The sequence below is a fragment of the Hoplias malabaricus genome, chromosome 4, assembly GCF_029633855.1.
Source record: "Hoplias malabaricus isolate fHopMal1 chromosome 4, fHopMal1.hap1, whole genome shotgun sequence".
In the NCBI taxonomy this organism is placed as follows: domain Eukaryota; kingdom Metazoa; phylum Chordata; class Actinopteri; order Characiformes; family Erythrinidae; genus Hoplias; species Hoplias malabaricus.
Window position 1 is genome coordinate 44,829,094 of NC_089803.1, and position 13,033 is coordinate 44,842,126.

A 13,033-nucleotide genomic window follows, 5' to 3' on the forward strand; every position below is an offset into this window, starting at 1 on the left:
TGGTGACCAAATCCCAACGTCTGATAAACGTCTGGATTTTAACGTCAGTTCAACCTGCCATTCTAACATCAATAGACGTTGATAATTTGTTGGTTTTAAGTAGTGATGATATGTAACCAAAATCTAACATCTTCCAAACGTCACATCCTGATGTCAAATTGACGTAAATTACCAACATTAAGCTGTAAGGTATGGTGACCAAATCCCAACGTCTGATAAACATCTGAATTTTAACGTCAGTTCAACCTGCCATTCTAACATCAATAGACGTTGATAATTTGTTGGTTTTAAGTAGTGATGTTATGTAACCAAAATCCAATATCTTCCAAACGTCACATCCTGATGTCAAATTGACGTAAAGTACCAACATTAAGCTGTAAGGTATGGTGACCAAATCCCAACGTCTGAATTTTAACGTCAGTTCAACCTGCCATTCTAACATCAATAGACGTTGATAATTTGTTGGTTTTAAGTAGTGATGTTATGTAACCAAAATCCAACATCTTCCAAACGTCACACCTTGATGTCAAATTGACGTAAATTACCAACATTAAGCTGTAAGGTATGGTGACCAAATCCCAACGTCTGAATGTTAACGTCAGTTCAACTTGCCATTTTAACATCAATAGACGTTGATAATTTGTTGGTTTTAAGTAGTGATGTTATGCAACCAAAATCCAACATCTTCCAAACATCACATCCTGATGTCAAATTGACGTAAATTACCAACATTAAGCTGTAAGGTATGGTGACCAAATCCCAACGTCTGAATTTTAACGTCAGTTCAACCTGCCATTCTAACATCAATAGACGTTGATAATTTGTTGGTTTTAAGTAGTGATGTTATGTAACCAAAATCCAACATCTTCCAAACGTCACATCCTGATGTCAAATTGACGTAAATTACCAACATTAAGCTGTAAGGTATGGTGACCAAATCCCAACGTCTGATTAACGTCTGAATTTTAATGTCAGTTCAACTTGCCATTCTAACATCAATAGACGTTAATAATTTGTTGGTTTTAAGTAGTGATGTTATGTAACCAAAATCCAACATCTTCTAAACATCACATCCTGATGTCAAATTGACGTAAATTACCAACATTAAGCTGTAAGGTATGGTGACCAAATCCCAACGTCTGAATTTTAACGTCAGTTCAACTTGCCATTTTAACATCAATAGACGTTGATAATTTGTTGGTTTTAAGTAGTGATGTTATGCAACCAAAATCCAACATCTTCCAAACGTCACATCCTGATGTCAAATTGACGTAAATTACCAACATTAAGCTGTAAGGTATGGTGACCAAATCCCAACGTCTGATAAACGTCTGAATTTTAACGTCAGTTCAACCTGCCATTCTAACATCAATAGACGTTGATAATTTGTTGGTTTTAAGTAGTGATGTTATGTAACCAAAATCCAACATCTTCCAAACATCACATCCTGATGTCAAATTGACGTAAATTACCAACATTAAGCTGTAAGGTATGGTGACCAAATCCCAACGTCTGATAAACGTCTGGATTTTAACGTCAGTTCAACCTGCCATTCTAACATCAATAGACGTTGATAATTTGTTGGTTTTAAGTAGTGATGATATGTAACCAAAATCTAACATCTTCCAAACGTCACATCCTGATGTCAAATTGACGTAAATTACCAACATTAAGCTGTAAGGTATGGTGACCAAATCCCAACGTCTGATAAACGTCTGAATTTTAACGTCAGTTCAACCTGCCATTCTAACATCAATAGACGTTGATAATTTGTTGGTTTTAAGTAGTGATGTTATGTAACCAAAATCCAACATCTTCCAAACGTCACACCCTGATGTCAAATTGACGTAAATTACCAACATTAAGCTGTAAGGTATGGTGACCAAATCCCAACGTCTGAATTTTAACGTCAGTTCAACTTGCCATTTTAACATCAATAGACGTTGATAATTTGTTGGTTTTAAGTAGTGATGTTATGCAACCAAAATCCAACATCTTCCAAACATCACATCCTGATGTCAAATTGACGTAAATTACCAACATTAAGCTGTAAGGTATGGTGACCAAATCCCAACGTCTGATAAACGTCTGAATTTTAACGTCAGTTCAACCTGCCATTCTAACATCAATAGACGTTGATAATTTGTTGGTTTTAAGTAGTGATGTTATGCAACCAAAATCCAACATCTTCCAAACGTCACATCCTGATGTCAAATTGACGTAAATTACCAACATTAAGCTGTAAGGTATGGTGACCAAATCCCAACGTCTGATTAACGTATGAATTTTAACGTCAATTCAACTTGCCATTCTAACATCAATAGACGTTGATAATTTGTTGGTTTTAAGTAGTGATGTTATGTAACCAAAATCCAACATCTTCCAAACATCACATCCTGATGTCAAATTGACGTAAATTACCAACATTAAGCTGTAAGGTATGGTGACCAAATCCCAACGTCTGATAAACGTCTGAATTTTAATGTCAGTTCAACCTGCCATTCTAACATCAATAGACGTTGATAATTTGTTGGTTTTAAGTAGTGATGTTATGTAACCAAAATCCAACATCTTCCAAACGTCACATCCTGATGTCCAATTGACGTAAATTACCAACATTAAGTTGTAAGGTATGGTGACCAAATCCCAACGTCTGATAAACGTCTGAATTTTAACGTCAGTTCAACCTGCCATTCTAACATCAATAGACATTGAAAATTTGTTGGCTTTAAGTTGTGATGTTATGTAACCAAAATCCAACATTTTCCAAACGTCACATCCTGATGTCAAGTTGATATAAAAAAATGCCAACTTTAAGTTATAATATAGGGTGACCAAAACCCAACGCCTGGTAAACATTAGACTAACATCAATAGACATTGCTATTTTGTTGGTTTTAGGTCGTGGGGTTTAGTACTTCAAATTTAAAGTCATCTTGATGTAAAATACCTACATTTATTTGTTAGGTATTGGTAATCAAAACCCAGTGTATGATAAACATCATAATCTAAATGTCAACTCAATGTGACATTCTAACAATATTGGATATACTTAGTTGGTTTAAGATGCAACATTCGTTCATTCATTTATTAAATGTAACTGCTTATCCACTTTAGGGTTGCAGTGGGTCCGGAGCCTACCTGGAATCAGTGGGGCACTTTTCCTTCACAGTGCGACACACACTCACACACTCATTCACACACTTATACCTATGGACAGTTTTGAGTAGCCAACTGAGCTACCAACATGTGTTTTTGGACCATGGGAGTAAATTGGAACACCCGGAGAAAACCCATATGAACACAGGGAAAACACACCCAACTAATCACAGACAGGCATGCGGAGCAGGGTTCGAACCTACAGCTGCAGCACCCTAGATTTGTGTGACAGCAACACTACCTGTTGCAGTCCCAAGTTGAATTTTATAAAAAATTCCAAACATCATTCTGATACTCTACCATACTGAAATTAATTAATTAATTAATTCATTGTCTGTAACCGCTAATCCAGTTCAGGGTCGCAGTGGGTCCTGAGCCTACTCAGAATCACTGGGAGCAAGGCAGGAACACACCCTGGAGGGGTCGCCAGTCCTTTGCAGGGTGACACACACTCATGCATTCACACCTATGGACACTTTTGAGTCACCAATCCACCTAACAACATGTGTTTTTGGACCTTGGAAGGAAACCTGAACACCTGGAGGAAACCCCCGTGGACACAGGAAAAACACACCAAACTACTCACAGTCACCTGCCGCTCCAGGACCCTAGAGCTGTGTGACAGCGACAGTACCTGCAGCATCATCGTGCTGCCCCAAGCTGCAATGTTAAGAAACCAAAATGCAGTGTGTTCAAAACATTATTCTGATGCCATATTGACATAACATAACAAAATTCAGTTGTGAGATACCATGACCAAAATGTAAAATTATAGAATAAGAAATCATCAAAATCATTTAAAATTAGTTTTAAGAGATCAAAAACTACTGAGATGTTCTTAAGTGGGCAATAATCTGAGCGGTCCAATGGTGGACCAGCAGTGGCCTACCATCAGTGGGTTACCAACATTTTCAAGCCATTTGACAGGTATATGCTTGCCGTCTTAAGAATACAAAACACACTATAAATAAATGCTGTAGCGAGTTTGCTACTGTATTGTAATGTATTTTTGAATACAGTATTTTACTGTGTATTGTAATGTATCTTGGGTAACAGACTGGAAGCAGCAATGAAGCTAGCTTTACAGTATTTCACTGTATTGTGAGCTGGGGAGGCTGAGGACTGCAAATGGCATCTAAAGGTGAGTAACTTATTTACACCATTTATTTATCACTTATTTTATTGTTTTGACAACGTAAATATAGCTTAGTTCCAAAATTACATTCGTAATTACATTAGTTCCAAAATACCCCCCCCCCCCCTTGGGCAATGGTACAATTTATTTTTGTAACGTCAGTTGTAGGCCTCACTACAAAACAAAACCAGAACAGGACAAGTGAATACTTTTCGTCCAAATGCAAAAAGAGAAAGAATTGTGTTTTTTCATTTCGTTACACCGCTACCCTGAAATGGACAAGCTTAAAAGATGATGATGATAATGATGATGATTTGTGTTAATATTGTTTTATTTTATTTAAATTATTTTGTTGAGGGTGGGGCGGTTAGCGAGAACGGGGCTAACGGTTCCCTGGGGGCGGGGTGACGAGAACAGAGACGGAGAGAAAGAGACAAAACGTATTCAGAGGCTGCAAGCGTCGTCGTACTTTAGGGATTTTGGAACAAAAGTAATGAGTAAATGTATGTTTTAATCATACAGCTCTAAACGTTTCCAACCACATTGTCTTGGTACTGCTTTTTAGCAAGATAGATGGTGCTAGTTATGATAGCCGCGAACATTTAACCAGATAACTCCTGTGGAATTTGCACACTTGTTTGCTCCCAAAAAATGTTAATGTTTTATCGTCGCAGATATCGTCAACTGGCGTTTCCCCCCCTCAAATTAGTCCGTTGGAGGGGATTGAAGCCGGAGACATCACCAGTTTTGTGACGGCTTACAAGCAGGAGGCTGAGGGAAAGGTAGGAGAGAAGAGGCGGGAAGAAAAGAAAGAGAGGGTTCTGCTCCATTGAAACAGGCTGCCGGTGAAAGGACGGGTCAGTCGTAGCATTATTTATATTTAGCGTAGTAGAGAACGATAATTTGACTGTACAAACAATTGTAAACTCAAAGTCCAGTTTTGGGCTTCTTGCGGGTACTATTCGAGTTTTAGTTAGCTAGCAGAGTAATGCTTTTTAAAGAAGAGAACGGAGGGAAATATAAACATAGAGATGGACAGGGATTCTGGTCATTGATATTGGTCAGTTTGGTAAAATTAGCTACGTTCATTATAACAGAGAATTGTAAACGTAGATGTTGTAGACATTGTAAACATGTAATGTTAGCTACAGACAAACTCCATTCCAGATTATTAGCTAATATATATTTGGAGTGTCAGGTGTGAATGAGGTGCAAGATGGGGGGAGTGAAATAGATTTTACTTTGTGCTGTGTTGAGAATTATAGGCTACTGTATTTTGCTGCAGAATTTTGAGCTCCATTCTACGGAGCCCCTAAAGGGACTGGGGGAAAAAAAAGACTATTGATTTTGCGTTCCCTCGCAAATACATTGCGCTCCTTTGCAAATGTTTTATGATACACAATTGTCTTTGTGGCTCAGTCAACACATCAGGACACTGCAGTTTCCAGTGAAATCCAGCCACTTGAAACAGATATATATGTATTTATTTATCTCTACTAACACACAGTTTCGTTGCCAGTGCGACGTCTGTAAGGAATACATCTGTATACATCTGTAAGGAACTGCCTAACATCAGAAGTTGTCAGCAACAGGTTTATATATGTTATGTAGCATCCTGAAAGTTCTAGTCAGAACGCCGTATTTCCATAGTAACAGTTGTATGAGACGTAGGCTGCTTCATGAAAGAAAGAAAAAGTGTGGAAGGCTGTGTTTTTTTTATTGTTATTGACTGGGGTAGGGGTCAAGCTAAGAATGTTAATTAAAAACCTTAACAAGCAAAGACTCTTAAAAATCCAGTCATTCAATAACAAGATGGAGGGTGTAAGGCGCAACACACAGAGATCTCAGAGCACACTGCAGGCTAATTTTTACAGAGGCTCAGCGCGCTGACTCCAGACACGGCTGTGGAGCTAGAGCCGGTCGCTACACCATGCATTTCGTTTTATCTGGAAAATGTTGGGTTTTTTTTTGTTTGTTTGTTTTTTAAATAAAGCTGCAGTAAAAACAGGATACCCTTTTCTGACTGACCTTTACACACATTACTCCAGTACACTACCAATAGCTACACATTTATTTAGGTGTTCATTCTCCTTTCTCTCCCACTGATTGGAAACGGTTATTATTATTATTATTATTATTATTATTATTGTTACACTTATATAGCGCCTTTCTAGACACCCAAGGACGCTTTACAATCTACACTGCTCAGAACGCTCCATTCACACACAGGCGAGAAGCGGCAGCCAAACGCGCACAGCGTACTCTCAACCAGAAACGACCGTCCACCTGGAGGACTGCATCGGGCACTAGGGTTTAACCCAGGACAGAGCGCCAATCCATATCTGGGCTCACACATACAGACATTCATTCACACACCAGGACAGTTATTAGAGAAGCCAATTCACCTACCCTCCATGTTTTTGGACTGTGGGAGGAAACCGGAGCCCCCGGAGGAAACCCACGCAGACACGGGGAGAACATGGAAACTCCACCCAGATGGGACTTGAACCCAAGATCCCAGCGCTGGGAGGCGAACGTGCTAACCACCAAGCCACCATGCCGCCCACAAAACTGTGTTCATTGTCTGTATCTCTATACTGTTCACGTAACCTTTGTCCATGCGCTTGCACTTTAAATTCTCTCATCCTCTTTGCTAAGCAATTAACAACACAGCATCAAACTTTTCAGTTGGCACTCCCCAATAACATATCCATGTTCATTGTTGAGAAGAAATGCTATGTCTTTATATTTCAGTCCAAGATCAAAGTAAATTTCAACAAGCTGCTCCATAGTTCACCTGACACGCACAGCAAGCACATAATCAACAGCAAGCACAGTACTACGGAGCCCACACAGTATTTGCGAGGTAACGCAATTGTGTTTGCGAAGGAACGCCAAAGTCTTTTTTTCCCCAGTCCCTTTAGGGGCTCCGTAACAAAGACAATTGTGTATCATAAAACATTTGCAAAGGAGCGCAATGTATTTGCGAGGGAATGCAATAATGTTTGCAAGGGAACACAAAATCAATAGTCTTTTTTTAATTTTTCCCCCAGTCCCTTTAGGGGCTCCATACCATTCCAAATCTGATTTGAGACTCCCATTTTTGTTATTTAGTTTATATAGAGTGTACATTTTAATTGTTTATCAGAGTTTAAGAGTATTGCATTTAAAGTGTCTAAATACTAAATGTTGGCTACCAGTTCTGTGATCACAAATGTAGTGTGTTGGTTTTTGTAATGCATATGAAATGACATCTTATATCTCTGTACTAAATGTTTTAAATGTGGAGAGTCTCGTCGTGCCATGACTTTCAGGAAGTTGGCTGCATTTAAGGCTCACATTTACAGGTATAATTAAAACAGGAAAACTGAAACTAGACCTAGGCTATATCATATAGGTTTTAATTTGACATGTCATTGAAAACTGCAATGGTAAATGTTGAAGACTTAAAATAATTTATATTCTCATCATTTAGGCAAGTGCCACAGTTGCTGATTTTGAAACCCTTAACCTGCTTGTGAGTCCTCAGATGTTTATTCTGGGTATGTATATATAATTGCAAGATACTCCAGAATGACAAAAGTTTAACATTTGAATTAATTACAGTGGAATTTTTGACCAATGCAAGATATATGCTGACAGTGGAAGGACAAGTGACCTATGTTTGCTCAAGCCTCCATTAATTTCTGGAAAGGCAGCCCTATTCACCTTGTACTAAAATTTCAATTTCCAATATTGACAGGAAATTACTTTCTTTCTCTCTCTCTACTTGTTTACTTCCTTCTCTGAATTAAACTAGCCTCTATTTAATGTTATCTTACCTGTAATTAAAAGTATTATTATATATAAAAACCTTGAAATATGATAACTTTACTGATGCAGAAACCCCATGTATGAAAATGGATTAAAAAATTCTAAAATTATCTGAAGGTAATTGCTTTTTAATATTTTGACCCGTTTCTGTTGGATAATTCTTCATGAAATTATTATGAAGGGCAGTTACTGTTTACTGTCATTCATTCATCTGTTGCAACCATTTAATTCTAATCAGGGTCATTGTGGGAATTATTTGATGCAGTTGAAATTTGTGCTTTTGATATGTGAAATTAAAAGTCAAATACAGGATTTTCTGATTACTATGATACATTGAAATATTGCATAGCATATCAGTATACATGACTTTTAGATCAGGTATCAAATTGAAATTGCAGTACTTTTGAAAAAAATGGTTTTGTTGAGTTCATATTAATATCTATCCTCAGTCTTCACTATAAAAAGTGTGAGCAAGCGACAACTAGGGCTGGGCGATATGACCAAAAATTCATATCTCGATATGCCTAAAAGAAATGGAGATATATGATACGAAATGACACTATGAAAGCCATAACAAAATACAATGTCAAAGTATTAGTGTTTATTTTTAGCACCAAATAGGACATGCTGCATTATCTAACTGTAATTATTAATGTAATTCACCCTTTACCTCACTCATTTGCTCTGATTACTTGCAGAAAAATAAAAATAAACATAGCACAAAAAGTAAGAAAATTTTTGTCTGGTTGATTATTTCTTTGTTGTAACAGTGCTTCTTGCCAATAAACCTTATACCATTACTGTCAATTTCTCTTTTAAATGGTGCTACATTTGTAAGAAACATGCTTTTGTGAGATGAGCAGTAGAGCTGAGTATGTGGATTGCACCAGTGAAAAATTTGTCAAATACTCACTGCCAGTGCCAAACAGCTTATTTTGTGTGATGGTGTGATGTGGCATCTCCTTCACTTGAAAAATGAGGTTTATCGTCATTGCAAGCAATCTCAATGCAGAAAAAGATATTGAGATGAAACCAGTGGCAATCCCATATCTCCACAGTCTGGGACCAAACTCTAACCTCCAAAATGACAACACTTGCCCCCACAGAGCGGTGTTTATCAGAGACTACCTCCAGAATTTGGTAGTGGAGAGGATGGAATGGCCTGCTAGCTCCTGACCTCAACCCCAATGAACACTTGTGGGATCAGCTTGGGAGTGCTGTTCATGCCACAGTGACCAACACAACCACATGTGTGACCAGCAGTGTTTAACCAGGATGGTGACCATCATGAAGAGAAAGTCCTGGGCTGTTTTGGCTGTTTATGGTTCTTCCACACGCTACTGAAGCTCCTATTTGTTAAAAGAATACATTGTTAAATTGCCAATATGTCTTGTTTCTTCAAACTTCAGTCAGCCAGTCACAACTCACCAAATGAGTCAATGGCAGAATAAGCTCTTTGGCATTGGCAGAGAGGATTGGGCTAATGTTTCATTGGCACAACCCACATACTCATTTCTACTGCTCATCCCACAAATGCATGTTCCTTATAAATGTGGCACCATTTCAAAGGGAAATTAACATGATTCCAACAGTATAAGATTTATTGCCAAGAAACATTGTTACAACAAAGATATAATATACCAAACAAAAATATCCTTATTTTTGTGCTATGTTTAGTTTTAAAAATTGTCTTGCCCATGATGTCATCTGATCTTCCCCTTACTGTATCCTCTTGTGTACAAAATTTTTATTGCAACTTTTTTGTACTTTTATTTCCACATGCTATGTTACTAACTGTGGAATTTTTATTTTTATAGACGCCTCATTGGTACAAATCCCCAGGGGTGGTCAACGTAGAGAGCAACCAAGAAGTCCTGGACCATGCATCCGTGTGTATCCTTGCTTTAAAGAAACTGATGGACTTTGAATTAAATTTTATTTACAAACCGGATTCCAAAAAAGTTGGGACACTAAACAAATTGTGAATAAAAACTGAATGCAATGATGTGGAGATGGCAAATGTCAATATTTTATTTTTAATAGAACATAGATGACAGATCAAAAGTTTAATCTGAGTAAATGTAACATTTAAAAAAAAATATATGTTCATTCAAAATTTCACAGTGTCAACAAATCCCAACAAAGTTGGGACAAGTAGCAATAAGTGGCAAAAAGGAGGAAATTGAGCATATAACGAACAGCTGGAAGACCAATTAACAATTATTAGGTCAATTGACAACCTGATTGGGTATAAAAAGAGCTTCTCAGGGTGTCAGTGTCTCTCTGAAGCCAAGATGGTAAGAGGATCACCAATTCCACCATTGTTGCGCAGAAAGATGTTTGTTGTGCAGCGATACCAGAATGGTGTTACCCAGCGTAAAAAAAGCATAGATTTTTAAGTTATCATCAACCGTGCATAACATCATCAAAAGATTCAGAGAATCTGGAACAATTGCTGTGCATAAGGGTCAAGGCCATAAAACTCTACTGGATGCTTGTGATCTCCGGGCCCTTAAACATCACTGCACCTTGAACAGGAATGCCACTGTCAAGGAAATAAAAGAATGGGCTCAGAAATACTTCCAGAGAGCATTGTCAGTGAACACAATCCACCGTGCCATCCGCCGTTGCCAGCTGAAACTCTACAGTGCAAAGAGGAAGCCATTTCTAAGCAAGCTCGACAAGCTCAGACATTTGCACTGGGCCAGGGGTCTTTTAAAATGGAGTGTGGCAAAATGGAAGACTGTTCTGTGGTCAGATGAGTCACGATTTGAAGTTCTTTATGGAACACTGGGACGCCATGTCATCCAGACCAGAGAGGACAGGATCACCCAAGTTGTTATCAACGCTCCGTTCAGAAGCCTGCATCACTGATGGTATGGGGTTGCATGAGTGCTTGTGGCATGGGCAGCTTGCGTGTCTGAAAAGGCACCATTAATGCAGAGAACTATGTTCAGGTTCAAAACATATGTTCAAAACATATGCTCAAAACATATGCTCCCATCTAGACGTCATCTCTTTCAGGGAAGACCCTGCATTTTTCAACAAGATAACGCCAGACCACATTCTGCAGCAATCACATCATCATGGCTACGTAGGAGAAGGATCCGGGTACTGAAATGGCCAGCCTGCAGTCCAGATCTTTCACCTATAGAGAGCATTTGGCGCATCATAAAGAGGAAGGTGTGACAAAGAAGGCCCAAGAGGCCTGTATTAGACATGAATGGGAGAGCATTCCTATTTCTAAACTTGAGAAACTGGTCTCCTCTGACCCCAGACATCTATTGAGTGTTGTAAGAAGAAGGGGGGATGCCACACAGTGGTAAAAAATGGCCTTGTCCCAACTTTTTTGGGATTTGTTGATGCCATGAAATTTTGAAACAACATATTTTTCCCTTAAAATGATACATTATCTCAGTTTAAACTTTTGATCTGTGATTTGTGTTATATTCTGAATAAAATATTAGATGTTGGCACCTCCAAATCATTGCATTCAGTTTTTATTCACAATTTGTTTAGTGTCCCAACTTTTTTGGAATCCGGTTTGTATTTAAAGGGTCATGTTCAACACAAAACTGACTCTAAGTCAGTAACATGTTGGGTTCATTGATGATATTTGAAATACAAAGTTTTAGCAATCCAGATTACATATTTTTTATTACATTTTTCATGATGTTTTACGGTCACTATTTGTGTTGTCTGGTAAGATCAAAAGTCATGTGATATAACGTAATGTTTTACTATAAAGATTTGGGCACCTTTCTTGTAATTCATCAAGGCAATAATGTAATTGGATATTGTGAAGTATTTTTGGTTAGGAAAAAAAAGCAAATATTATAAGGGGCAAAAATGTTAAGTTCAAGTAAAAAAATAAATGATTTGAACATGTTATGTAGTACTTGAAATTTGTCCACATTTTGTATATATTCAGTTTTAATAAAGCGTGTTACTGATTTTAATTCTGAATGTAGATTTGGACTTCTTTTGTGTATGTTATGGTTATAGTATTTTTAAAGTATTCATGCTTGGCAGACTTGATTTTTTTTTATTTAATAGTAACACTATCTTAATACAAAAATATTACATGCTGGTATTGTTCAGTATATATAAAGAATTGAATGTAATTTAGAAACTGTTTGTAATTAGTGTTCCTCTGTAAAAAGGTATTGTTTCTGAAAAAAGGCAGTAAATGGCTGGCAATTCTGCTGAAAATATTACTGTACATTTAAATATTTAGAGTAAAACATTGTATTATGCAATTACAGTAGTATTCTGTAAATTTTAAATACAATCTTGTTCCTGTACAAATGCAGTAATTGGCTGGAAACTCTGTTGCCAGGTATTTACTGTAAATCCCAATATTTACAGTTAAGTTTTATTCATTTACAGTAGTATTTTGTAAAGTTGTAATACATTAATATTCCTGTAAAAATACAGTAATTGTCTGGGAGCTCAGCTGACAGTTATTTACTGTAAATCAGTTTTTACAGTAAAGTATTGTATTATTTAATTACAGTAGTATGCTGTAAATGTGAAATACGGTAGTGTTGAGGCTCTATGTCACACCAGTGTTGGGTTTAGACGTCGACCCGATTTTTCATTAAAACTAAAACAACATTGGAGCTTGACGTCACCCAAATGTTAATTTTTGAGTAATATCTGACTTTGATTACTAACCATAATTCAATGTCTAAACTACATTGAGTCTTGATGTCACACCAATGTTGGGATTTGACGTCAACCCGAATTTTCATTTCCAACTAAAATTCAACATCTATACAACATTGGAGCATGACATCATCCTGACGTTAAATTTTGAGTAATATCTGACTTTGATTACTAAACATACTTCAACGTCTAACCAATGTTGGTTCTTGATGTCACATCAATGTTGGGTTTAGATGTCAACCCGATTTTCATTTCCAAC

General features: G+C 37.3%; 1 long non-coding RNA gene across 2 annotated transcripts; it reads left to right on the forward strand.

The window, feature by feature from the left end:
• Nucleotides 1–4,066: 4,066 nt before the first annotated feature.
• On the forward strand, nt 4,067–12,014 carry LOC136695328 (uncharacterized). Of its 2 annotated transcripts, none has more exons than XR_010802274.1 (4): nt 4,067–4,299; nt 4,968–5,150; nt 7,769–7,835; nt 9,924–12,014. It is a non-coding gene; the product is annotated as an uncharacterized lncRNA (long non-coding RNA). The 2 variants fall into 2 exon arrangements; XR_010802273.1 differs by lacking the exon at nt 4,067–4,299 and adding an exon at nt 4,697–4,796.
• The last annotated feature ends 1,019 nt before the right edge of the window (nt 12,015–13,033 follow it).